The sequence below is a fragment of the Diorhabda sublineata genome, chromosome X (assembly GCF_026230105.1).
Source record: "Diorhabda sublineata isolate icDioSubl1.1 chromosome X, icDioSubl1.1, whole genome shotgun sequence".
NCBI lineage: Eukaryota > Metazoa > Arthropoda > Insecta > Coleoptera > Chrysomelidae > Diorhabda > Diorhabda sublineata.
Genome location: NC_079485.1, coordinates 1,690,736 through 1,704,402, shown reverse-complemented (window position 1 = coordinate 1,704,402; position 13,667 = coordinate 1,690,736). Strand labels below are relative to the sequence as shown.

The window sequence follows — 13,667 nt, the reverse complement described above, 5'->3', positions numbered from 1 at the left end:
GCTGGGAAGGTTATAAAGTCGATTTAAGTGAAAATGGACCTCAATGTGTAGCGATCAATCAGTTTCACATTATGCCTTGCAATATGATAATGTCACCAAAATGCAAATGTTCTGGAAGAGTCAGTAATATATTGAAAGACCGTACAGGTAATGTAATAATAAGTCAAGACGCCAAATTTTATCTTTCTTTCAAAAATTATTAAAAAAACTAATCTTAAAACAGAAGAGACCTAAAATCAAGAACATTTAGATGCATTAATATATCAAAAGGTCTAAGAAATAAAAAATTAAAGCATTAAAATTTATATAACATGTTAAAACTGTAATGAAAAAAGGTTGTACAAAGGTCATGCAAATTTGTTTTGGCATTCATATTTTTATGTTCTATATCAGAGTAGGAACCAGTCAAAATCAACAAAATAGTGAAGTTGCAGCATCTAGATGATATTTTAAATATATCACATTATGATAATATAGAGGCTTTATTTTGCATGAAAATTTGAGAAAAGCTCATAAATTGATGAATATAACTGAAATAAACATTTTAAGTTACTAGCAATATTAAATCAATCATTGCACGTAAATAGATAAACAACAGGAGTTAATGAGTATTATTATTATTGCTCCGAAATATATCTATTGGAAATGCTGTCAAAATCATATGAAACCTACTTCTGGAACAGACACGATTTCTCTTTACCAATCAGTCATTGAATTACAATTATGTTGCCGATACGTGCAGATCAATAATCAAGTGAATTACTGTCTATTATGTTTTCCTTCATCACAATTTCATTTAATAGCTAGAGGCATATTCAAGCAATATAAGCGAATCAATCAGATGATTTAAGGAATGTTGTGAGGCTCATAAATTTTTTGAAATTATTCTAAATTTATTTTGCTCATCACTAATATTCAACTCATCTTATTTGCTACTTTATGTAGGATCTGTAAATCGCAATGGCAGCTTCTTCTCTGTTTAATATGGTAAATCAATTTTAACACTTTTGTAATAATTTTTATTGAAAATTTCTCCTACAATCGATACACAATCATAGAAAAAGTACAATATATGACTGATGAAATCATTTAATCAAAATATATTTGAATAATCTCAAATTGGTTTCTATGAATAATTCACAATCAGTCTTGTTTAGAAATAAATTACCATTATTATGTTACTTAATATTTTATAATATATGGAAATTTCAACAAAGATAGCAATTATATTGTTTTCAGGAACTTGGTGTACACGTTATAGGAAAGGGCAGGAATTCATGCGATGGCCGTGTGAAAACGTGGAAGAATGGGACGATTTTTTTCAAAAACATCCAGATTTTATATAAACTAAATAAACATAAACATAAACATAAATAAGTAACAAAACTGTTATCTATTTTTTTAATAATATCTTCTTCATTCTACTCATCTTACTCATAATATGCTGGTATATAATTTATTATTCATATAATATTTTTCGTTAGTATAAAATTGAACTTTTATATTTTTGTTTTTATAAACCCACAAAGCACAAGGTATCTACCGAATATAAATTCATAAATTAAACTTGAATTTCACAACAGATGACAGACGTATCTTCGAAGCAGATAGTATTCTTATATTTGTGTATTGTTGGAAGTATTTATTTATACGAGAGTTGCTACTCGAGTTTTGAGATATAGCAACACTGATGTGAATTTATCAAATCTAACATTACCATCATAAAGTTTGACATCCTTAATTGTGAACGTACTCAGAACGTGATTCATACGAGTGCATCTGAGTTGTTTGTGCAGACACTGGAAATATTCATTTTGGTCAAAAAATGGAATTAGATTTTTAAATTTTCGTACAATGAATTTTCTATGATTTTCGACGTGGACTAAACCAACTGTAATGTACCGATAATCTCGCTTCGATTTTTGGTGATGAAGCACCATCTCGAGCCACCGTGGTTTTCCGAATACACGTGTATAAGATTGTGTTAGACTACGAGTCCTGAATCTATGTATATGAACCCGAAATTTAACAACAATCGACTGAATGGGTCTTCCTAGAAGAGCCAAATTCAACAAAAGTTTTTCACGCATGAAGGAAGCTCTTTGAAGAAAATGGTCGCCTGTTTTTTCGGAATAACTGGTTACGGCACTACCATACTATCTGAATGGTACACCAAGATTTTATTTGTCAGAAAATCAGGAAAACCAATCATTTTTCACCACAACAATGCGAGCTTTAATATATCAGTTAAAACAAAAACTTTTTTGAACAGTTAAACATCGAATTGATGGGTCATCCGCCTTACAGTCCTTGTTTAGGATCCAATGATTTCTTTTTACTCCTGCAGATCAAAAATATTGCGAAATCAACGTTTTTGTACACACGAAGAAGCGGTTGATGCTTTCAATTCACATGTTTGGATGTACTTCAACCGGAATGGAAAAAATGCTTCGACAATTGGTTCATCTGCATGTAAAACTGTAATGATATTAAAAGAGAGTATTTTGAATAACAATAAAGCCATATCAAATTATAAATATTTGTTTTTATATGTGGATCTCAAAACTCAAGTAGCAACCCTTGTATATCAGAATTGTAAATGTTACATAATATTTTCATTGTCTGATATTGAGCACAATCGTCAAAAAACATTTACTCAAAAGCAACAAAACTGTAAAAAGGGAAAATACAGTGTCAAAATATACGAAGCCACGTATACATATTTCTAGAGTAGACAGTTTGAAGGCTTGTTCTCAGTTAAATTACATTTATACTTCATACTAAAGGCTTTTCAAGAGTACGACTTGATCTTTTTTCAGTAAGTCGCTAGAAATCTAATGAAATTTATGAGCCTATTTTAGGTAAGATAAATAAAATAACAAGTAAGCATAATATTTGTATTATATTAAAATTTTCATTAGAAAAAATATAATGTACCCAATTTATCTAACAGGTTGAAATTTAGAACAAAAAATTCAGCCCAAGTATAGCATTCTTGAAATTATTCTCTTACGAGGAATATGTGAAATATCTGCAAGCAAAACGATATTTAAACGGATTTTAAATCATTCATGTCTTTGAATTAATGGTTGTTTCGTTGCTGACCAAAAAAGAAGATATAATCGCCGAGGTTTGGATGAAACAGAACAAATAGTATTTTTAGACACATTTGTCTTTCGCATCATTTCGCAGTGTTGTACGCCAAGTAGGAATGTCTCACGAGACAGTAACGAAAGCGCTACAGTTAAGAAAATTTCATATTATATAAAATACTACAGTTTTTGATGACGATTTCAAGGGCCTCAATTTTGTAAAACTACGACGTTTTCTATGAATCAAACCACTAGATTACATTGCATGATATCAGTTCTACTGCTGACTGTATGTTTTTATTATCGAATTCTTAACAAATTGTTAAACGAGCTATGCGAATTTTTAGGGAAAGCCATATACAGGTATTCCTGTGAATAGTTTTTCTGGAACTTTGGAAAATAAATCTTAATAACAGTTTGGAAATCAAATGGTTGGTAACATGATTTTTCCAGAAGAACTTGTTCACTTCCAATAAGATGGAGCTGCTTTAAATTAGTTTCTTAAAGTTAGACAGTGTCTGGATTTCCTGGCAGATGGATTCTTCGAAGAGGAGCAATGGAATGGCCACAACGAATTTCCGATTTCTTCCTATGGAGCATTTACAGTCGGTTCATAAAAGACAGTCAGTGTTTAGTGTTTTAAGGATGTATTTTCCTAAATAACGTGTTTTACCTATAAAGCATTGTACCTAGTACCAAAGAAAAGTAGAAAAAGTATCATTACATATCACAAAATTACATCATTGCATATTATTTTGTATATTTTTCTTATTGTTCGTTCTATATCATCCTTTTTCCATCTATTAATTAGCCTTTTTAAGAGCCATAATTTCATTATAATATAATATGCACAGGAAAATATTATCAATAAAAAATGTTTTTGCAACTATACATTTACAAAATTGATGGCCACAAAGAATATTTTTAGATTAAGACCAATCTATCATAATCTGTGGCTGTTCAAATTTTCAAAATTATGTTAAGAAGCATCTTATCTATAAGGCCTCACTTTGGAAGAGTCAATAGCTTAACAGAATGTACAGAGAAGACATTTTTTTTATTACATCCTGGATAAGAGTAGTTAATTTCAAGTTTATTTTCAAATAATAAGTCTAAAAAGTGTATTGTACATTAAAATACATTCACTAAACTAGTTTCCACGTAATGATCTAGAAAAGCAATTATTTTAATGGCTTAAAACTTAACGCTTTTGCTAAAGTATACCATATCAAGAATGTAATTTCTCTAACAGGCTTCACTCTTTTGATTACACAGATCTTATGAACACGAACTCATTTTCCTTCTATAGTTACCATCTAATTATTATTTAGTTTGTAATTGATTAAGTTTAGTAAATTGATGAAATTTGTTTTTGATTCAGATCATATCTTCAGAACTAATGATTTCTCAGAGGTTTGTTCGTCTTATTTTTCACGTGTATTTATTATAAATGTCATAGAGGCACTTTTTCTGTGACAAGATGTTATAACTAAACTCAAAATCTCCTCTTTTAAGATAACTACAAAAATAAGAGATCATAGGGACACGAGCACAATGATGTCCCTTTTGATATAATTTTTTAATTCACTTCTTTATATTCCATTACAATGCTCTGGAAACTAAGTTTGTGTTTGGCTCTATTACACCTTGAACTTTACCAAGAATTGGAACAAATATTTCTTTACTTCAATGGTAACTGAAGCAATATTATCAGATTCGGTTTCATAGACACCAATCATGGGTGACTATATCACATCTTCTAAGATAATTGTAGAAGAAATATAGAGGAGTTTCATTGAAATTTGAAACTTAAATGAAACCAAGATGGTATGATATCAATAGATTCAAACCTCTAGCTAAGGTCATGAAAAATACTCGGTAATATTCAATAAGATATAATTTATGAATAATCTGAAAACCGAAATTGAACTAAAAATAAATTCTTTTCGCAGGATGTCGGTCAAAATATGCGTCCCAGTCGCTAGAAGGTGCGCAAAATATACTGTCATATTGGTTTGCAGAGTCGGTACATGATGTTTCGCCAAGATCCAAGACAATTTTTTTTCCTTTGGAAAAACATTGACAGAGGGGAGGTTTTTCTTCACCACAACTGAATATTCTGAAATTTTTGATACCTCGGCATAACCAGTGACCGTTTTCCAGTTTCGGTCGAAATTCTTCAAAGCAATTACAACTAGATTCTCTATCTGCAGACATCACAAAGTATATACTTAACAATAGAACGATCGATATCAGATATTTCCTGCAATCAAAAATATGGAGAGTTAGACATTTAAAAATATTGGATGTTTCTAAATTTATTTAGGAGGCTCGTATGAAATAAAGATGGGTCTTTCCTATAACAAAATTTCCTCAGCCCACCCCTTTCTGAAAAATCACTCTTAAAAGGTGGTGACTAAAATTGATTTTTCATTTTTTCAGTAAAGCTAAAAACTGTAATTTTTGTCCAATTGTGTATTTTTTCAATATTCCTGTTACATTATAATGGGGTGGAATTTGCAACCCTTATTTCATATTGAAGATGAAGTTTTATGAAATAAATTCATTACTAGAAGTCCCAAAACCATATATAACATATAAAACATAAATACTATAATTTATAATTATTTTAATAAATTGAGTGGAAAACGGTAACGATGTAAAACTTCTTGGAAAAAATTTTTTACATGAAATAAAGGAAGGGTAACAAATTTCACCCCCATATAATGTAACAGGAATATTGAAAAAATATTCGTGGTTAGTCCTTTCAGAGTGGATGAAAATTTCCACCTTTTAAGGGTGACATCTTGGAAAGGGTGGGCTAAAGAAAAGTTTGAATTTTTTAAATTGATCGGTTTTGTGTGTCCCATTAGTAAAAGATTCACGAAAGTTATAATATCGATGATTTCTTGATATTATCGAATGGTTACTGGGACAATAAAAAACCAATTACCTAATAGAACATTGAATTCTGATTTTTAAAATTAAGTTGTGTCTTCACTTACAAGATTTAATGGATAATGTAAAATTAATTAGACGGACAAACCATAGAAACCAATTAATACATCGACATCTTTTTCCTTTTACTCTCTATTTAAATCAATCATAACCCAATATTTCTTTCTTTCTTTAGTCTTCGTTGACATTGATAAAACTTTAAGGATATACACTTCCACTCACGGTCTAATAATAGAAAGAAATCCTTTCAATTAAATAAGGCGATGTTCAAGCTCATAATTCGTTTTTATGTTTGATTGCTTACAAACCTCCATCCGTATTTCAGCAAACGAGCTGGACAAATAGTCTCATAATATTGATTTCAGTTCGATGTGTTGGATTAACTAATTGAGTTAAATTTAATGATACGAAAACGTTTGTGAAGTGAATACACTCGTAAGTATATGAAAATATTTTTTTCCATTGAAATTATGGAAGAATAATTAATATTCTTAAATAGAAAAAGTCTACAAAATATACATTAATATCAAGAGAATATTCAGTATTTTTATTGATATATACTTACATCAGAATACTGTATGTTTATTAACTTGTGATACACCTGTCCTCAAACCACTCCAAACAACAGACAATACAAATGTAAGTTCAAGTTTCATTTTTATACAGAGTATATCAACATCAACCAAGGTGATCAAGATCGTAAAATTATAGAAGAATTTACCGGTTTCTATGCATTAAATTGCTGATATCCTGATAGTGTATTGACAAAAATTTGTTTTGACATTACTTCGATAAAATATACCGGCAATGAAAGGATCGCAACTATTTGTTTTATAGTAAATGAGGATAATCATTTTGCAGAGCTAATCCACGCTAGTCTAAGCAGTAACGATAAATACAGATTGAAATATGATCCCGAACAATCCAATAAGATAGTGTGTATGGTATGAATACTTGAGTATGACATTTTCACAAAAGGAAGTAGTTGCTGCGAAAGTATAATTACCGTATACTTTCTTGCTATTTATTTAATCGTGCCCAAATGAAACATGGAATAGATTTATCTTCTTCCAACAGCACTTGGCTCTTATTTTGATCCATTATTTATCAGAAGATGTGATCGTTTTAATCAAATTCCACAACCTTAAGCCTACAAATCGTTCTGACAAAATAATTACTCATTCATAATGCTATTGAATGAATTGGGAGACTAATAGAAGAATATCTTCATGTAGTTTCAGCCATCAGCGGGAGAAATATGCTTAGCCAAGTCTAATTAAATCGAAGTATGTTTATATACTCTCACAATACATATAAAAGTTTGACAGAACAGCGTCAGAGCTATTTTTCCGCAATAAAGTACTTTAAGTTCATTGTTAAGTTCAATTTCATCCACAGTCAAGTGCTTACCATATCACCTGTACTCCTTGTTTGAACATATTTCATGTGAAAAAATATCTACTTCTTGAAAATACTAGACAACATTCCACCGTCAAATATATCGCACATAGCTTGTTTTGAATACAACCTATTTAATTACAGAGGTGTTTGAAACCCTTTCAACTTTTTGGAAATAATTTTACGTAAAGGCACGGAACAAATCTCATCTTTACAATATATTCCAGCAGGAGAGTTGCCCGTCCATGAGTTGGCCTCTGTCACTCTTATAAGTCGGGTCTTTAGTTAACCGGCAAAACTTTCGTATATATCTCACATTTCGAATCTCCCGCAGGGTACCCAGCCATTATTGAATTATGAGTTATTGTGCGGGTCACACCCTAAGAGAACTTCCTTTCACAGCAGGCCGGAATTTAAGGAACTGGCGTACGACAGAAAAGGGCAAACGCCTTGAATTCTCTCAGAATGATTACGAAAAATGTGACCCATCTTGAAATCAAAATATGACATCATAATTTAGATTTCTAAAAGATTAATTACAACTAGAAAATTAATAAAAAATGATTATACTCATGGTTAAACTACATATTATTTTTTCATTTTCAGTTTCATAGTGAAAAGTCTCAGATGACAAATTAATGAAAATATCTCGGTATTTAGGAATAGCTTTGTCATTCTCGAAAAATATTGAGTTAAACTAATGCGTTAGACTCATTTAGTACAAAAGTAGTTCGACTAAAGAATTTTATCAAACTCAACTGACAATTGCTAACAGGTAAGTTGAATGAATAATTTTATGATGTTTTTTGTACGTAATTTCAATCAATTCAGAGCGGTTTGGTTCATATAATAACCGAGTGCCTTCCGCACATCTCTAACTTCCAAAAACTTAGGACTGAGCTATTTCTGAAAAGGATTTGTGAAAACAAGTCTAAAAATGTTCTATTCGTTTTTGTGTTTCAATAAATTGTGAAATGAAAATTGTGTCATTTTATCTCGTTATTCCAAGTTATTGGTCGATTCACCATTTCAAACTAATATGTGGTTTTGGCATTGAGCATAAATCGGTAATATAGACTTATACCTAATGTCGTAACTTTGAGAACAAATTTTATCACATAAAGTAAACTCAGCTGTTTTTGAAGTTGATTACGCCATTCGTATATGCTTTCGCAAAATTTTTATGATCATCTGCGACACAAGTTGTCTCGATTCAGGAGGCGTGAACAAGCTGGTCATAAAATGATGACGCTTAAATTTTTCTTTGGATATAAATACACAGCCGTTCAACAGAATTTTTCGACGGATAGCAGTCTCAAAAAGATACCGAATAATATTAATTATTTTATAAATTAAATGTTCTGAGATCGGTTGAAAGTGGTCTGTAGATACCTATTGTTACATTCGTATTAATGTATAATTTTATTATACAGAGGGTGTCAGTTTCATTTGTGAAAATTCCTACGCCCAATTTAAACATCATTTGTTACGACTAGTCTCTAATTTTATGAAGAGTATAATTGCTGTAATTTCTTCTAATCATTCTCCATTTATTTGTTTTATTAGACGCACTATTACTTGCCATGAAAAGTGGATTTATCTAAACCACTCGCACATGGAAAATTAGTGATTAGACAAAAGACAATTACCAGAGCCCGTAGCAAAAAGAAGTAGAATGTCTTCTTGTGTGTCTGGTGGAATTATAAAGGTTAAGTGTACTTTGAAATCATTCCATATGGTCCAGGTTTAGTTAACCGAAATACAGCGCTAAACCACATACTGAGAAAGTGACAAAGCCCAAAAAATAGTTTTATGAAGGTCTTGCCTGCTTAATAATATTGAAGAGCTCCTATCACATCCAGCATTAACTCAACTTCTTACGTGAAATTTGAATTCAAAGAGGTATCTAAACCCAAAGATTTTACAAAGGTCAAATATCTTGCTGAAATTTTGTTGAAAACATAGAATACGAAAAAAAGTGGACATTGCATTTATGATACAATCTCTATAATTTGCTTTACTGTAGTCATTGATATTTCATTAAACAGCATCCATTTGACTATTTTATCAAACTTATAACGTGCTGCGTGCTTTGATAAATTCCCCTTGACTGAGTATTTTCCTTTGGTCTCACTAACCTATGTACATCATTCTGAAACAGCATTACAACATTTTCCTAATTGATAGTATACGAAAAAGAGTATTTTTCAAAAATACAGATTTATTCAGTCATCCATTCATTTCCAAATGTCATGAAATCAAAGAAAAGAACATGTTGATAAGGATAATTGGTTAATATACTTAAATAGTTTTCTATATAAAAATCAAAGCTAAATCTGGCAATTTGTTATTTTTACTTGTATTATTCTTTCAGTATTTGATACAGTAGCCATACTTATTCGGGATTTTGGAAACTAATTAACGTGTGAGTTTAAAATGATCTATTCTCAATATATTATGAGGGTACAATATTTTCAATCGATACTTTTTCAAGACAGTTTTACAAGTCAATTATTTTATTTTCATGTTTTATATATTTCTATGTTAGTCTGTTATTGTCAATGACATTACCATAGCTGTCTCGTATGGACAGTACACTAATCTCAACAATCATCCCTATTAACGAACGTTCCTGCTTAAATAAATTGAAGCATGGAATGTCAATCTCAGAAATGGGTAGTATCGTATATCGCCATTTCCACTTTTTACTCCACTTCTACATTGCGTCGTTCTGGTTTTACGACGAACTTCCATAAAATGCCTTACATATACACACTTTCATTTCTTGATTTATAACCTCCTCTTCCGTTTCTTGCTGCTCTTATTTCACTGTCCGGAAATACAAGAAATACACTATCAAACAAACATCACTCTACATTGTTCTCAAGTTTTTTCTTATCGTGTCATGAAAAACAAAATTTCTTTTCATTGAACTGGTAAAATAAATCTGACAAAAAATGCGATGATTCCATTCATATTCAATTCTATAATCCTATTATTCTACTTAACTGAAATATAATACATCATACAATTTGATCAGAACTAATAATATTCAATTATCAACAATAATTTCCAGACTAGTTAGAAGGTACCTAGTTGCTGGAATGAAAACAATTCTATGTTAAATTGATAGAGTTAACAAAAATCGAATGCAAATCAACTCCACATTCAAATCAAAATCCATTTTATTATCTACGATTGCTAATTACTACTGTATTATACCAAATATTTCCAAATTCAACTAATTTTTTTTTACTGGATTAAAGATATTATTCCAAAAGATATATACATGGAATATATAGGAGTGAGTATGGATAGAGAAAGCATATGCAGTAAACGATTCAAAATATGACACCAATAAAGCATATGGCTGTTATATTGACCTTGGAACTGTTCCTAGCCGTTACTCACGTTTCAATTGTGAACTTTAAATTGTCATTTATAATGATTAGTATTATTTTCTGTTAACTTAAATGTGCTGTCAATGGAATTGCAATTATTTCACAAGGAGTTTTATTACAAGAGTGCATTAATGAACTATATACATGAAATCTCATTTTACACCGCTGTTTGCGAAAGCCAGTCAAAAATATACTGTGTTCTTCACAACATCGATGCTTTGCTTAAATTGTTTAAAAAAGATGTCTAGTGACATTCCTTGAGATGACTTTTTTTGGTTTAGCACTACGTAAACTAAGATTTGCAGCATCAGAAGCAGTTTTTAGTATGAAAATCGTATATTTTGGAGCTACCTCAGTTGGAATGAAAAAGTGGTACAAAAATTGGTTCAAATGCATGGAAAGGTGTTTTTTAATAAAGAATATTGAAGAAATGATATAGATCATAAATACTTGTTTCTGATTGTTAGCGAGGAAATATAAATAACTTGTACAATCCAATTGAAAATATGCAACAAGTCATCGGAGCACAATAATAATAAAAGTGATAAAAAATTCAGGTAATCATCCGGAAAACGTTCGTGTTGTAGTCATGAAGGTGAAAAATCGGAATAGGTAGAAAATTGAAAAAAAAAGGGATAGGCGAATCCACAGAGGGGTGCGCATATCCTAATCAGTATAATTCTAAAATTAGGACGAGATGTGAACTGGCGAATATTCAACTAGCTTTTCAGGATTTTGGGAAGCATCCAACTGTTACTAATATTCCGAATTGGATTAATTTAAAAACGATTTTCCCCCCGTCTGTGTTAATTTAGATGTCTATTAAATTAGTAACTACACGTTAGTCGATTCAGATTTACTGGACATGCCATTTAAATTTTCTGCTTCAAAATCGTCACAAATTGTATTATCGACGCTATAAAGACGAAAGAAATGATAATTTCCAAGTATTTTCATATATTCGAATTTAATAATTATTCAAAGAGGTGGGTTAAGTGGATAAAACATTGGTTTTGGAGATTTCAGTTCGATTGTCTGTGTTATAGCTCATAAAAAATAAAGTTAGCCCGGCATCATATACATTTTGTTTGAATTAACACACAATTCGGCCTCCATGTCAACCGACTCACAGCCTGGTGTGTTTCTTGTCTGTTTTGTTTGAAAGTACACTGTTTATTTGATCGGTTCTTCGGCTTCTCCTGCAGATAAAATGACCTCTCGAACCTTGCAAAGAAAGACTTCCACAACTCTCTTCATTTCTTTGGAAGCTGGCTTTCCGTTAGTCCTAATAAATTTTCATTTCTTGCGAGTTGTTCTCGATTGACATGTATTAGGTAACTTTGCTACGATATACTATGCAATATATCGAGTTTTCGTCATTAGTGCGAATTATTATGATAGCGATGTTTTTTATTTTATACTGCATATGCCTTTTTTTAATATGAAAACTCTGAATCATAGAAAACATTTTTTTTATTTGAAATGATGCTATGATTTCGTTGTTTTGAAAGAGTATGTGAAATTGAACTAAATATAAGCCAGAACCGTCACTGGTGTAAAATACGATATGTAATCGTACGTTTATATGCAGATGCTTTTTATCTCTAAAAACGTACGTGTCATCTAGGTAACAAATAGTGCACCATCATTCTTTGAACTACACACACATCCGGTGATACAGAACAAACATTTGCAGGAAAGTAGAATAGAAAACTAACATTTGTCATGAGCTCGTGAAAAATTACCCAAGTTCGCTGCTGGGGCATAAATTACAATGAAGATTGTATTTTTATATATTTCAGGTTATATGCAGGTCTTGAAGATACTTTGCGGTTAGACAGAAGAGGTTGGGTTATGAATTTTACCTCCGAGATAGTCAGAGACGAATTGTGGAATATGAATACGAATGAACAGTTGTAAAAAATACGTTATGTATATAAAATAGCAGATTATACCTTATTTTATTAAGACGTAAGGTACTGTACACGCAATTCAAATATTAACGCCAATTTACTGATGTAATCTCGATTTCGTGTTATAGTCGTTCGACGCATTCAAATTATTCTATGAGTTATTGGAAGTTCCATTAAAATATATACGATTAAAAGATAAAAATAAATCCGAAAACCTTTTTATTACACTGAATGCATGTTTTTCCATAACCCGAAATCAAATTTTACATGGGAGAGTTTAGATTCTTATCCTTGAATTATGATAAGTTGTCAAAGACAAAATCAGTGAGCGCCGGTGAGCCGTTTGTCTACCGGAATCACTAAAACTGACCAAATTGGACCGAAGCAACTCCTACCATAAATCTTTACATAAGATGCACAGACAGTAAACGCCTTAAGGACGGCGTTAGAGTTCCCTAAAGGACCTTAATCCCTTCTATCATTGCGCCCTACGGTCGGCCAACGTCTATTTCAAGTGATATCTTACGGGTATTAGTGTACTTTTGAAAGCAACCGTCGTTTAATCAAAATCCTACACTGCCGGTTGTCTTAAAATGAGTTTTTATGATCGTGATTTTTATAAAATTATCAAGTTTTTTATAATTTGATTAAATTATTTTAATAAAATGGTTTCAAACCCGCTAGGAAAAGTTCCTGGAAACATTCCAATATTTTGATAGGTTTCATGTAAGTTATGGGCTACTTAGAAAATAAGATCAGTTAGGTATAGTCTAGTTTATGATGATTTCCATGATTTATTTATAAACCAATATCTTTATATTCAAAGTCTGAAAATGAACAGCGATTTATAAATCAAGAATTTATAAACTGGTAGTTATTACATCATATATTTTCCAGTCTTATTG

At 30.9% G+C, this 13,667-nt stretch overlaps 1 protein-coding gene and 1 long non-coding RNA gene across 7 annotated transcripts in view; both read right to left on the bottom strand.

The window, feature by feature from the left end:
* LOC130451589 (mucin-2) overlaps positions 1–13,667 on the bottom strand; it is a 287,468-nt gene that overhangs the window by 144,447 nt on the left and 129,354 nt on the right. The gene's annotated exons all lie outside the window — the stretch shown is intronic.
* LOC130451591 (uncharacterized) lies at positions 4,975–6,717 on the bottom strand. Its single transcript, XR_008910759.1, has 2 exons — positions 6,616–6,717; positions 4,975–5,355 (listed from the first exon to the last, which is right to left on the bottom strand). It is a non-coding gene; the product is annotated as an uncharacterized LOC130451591 (long non-coding RNA).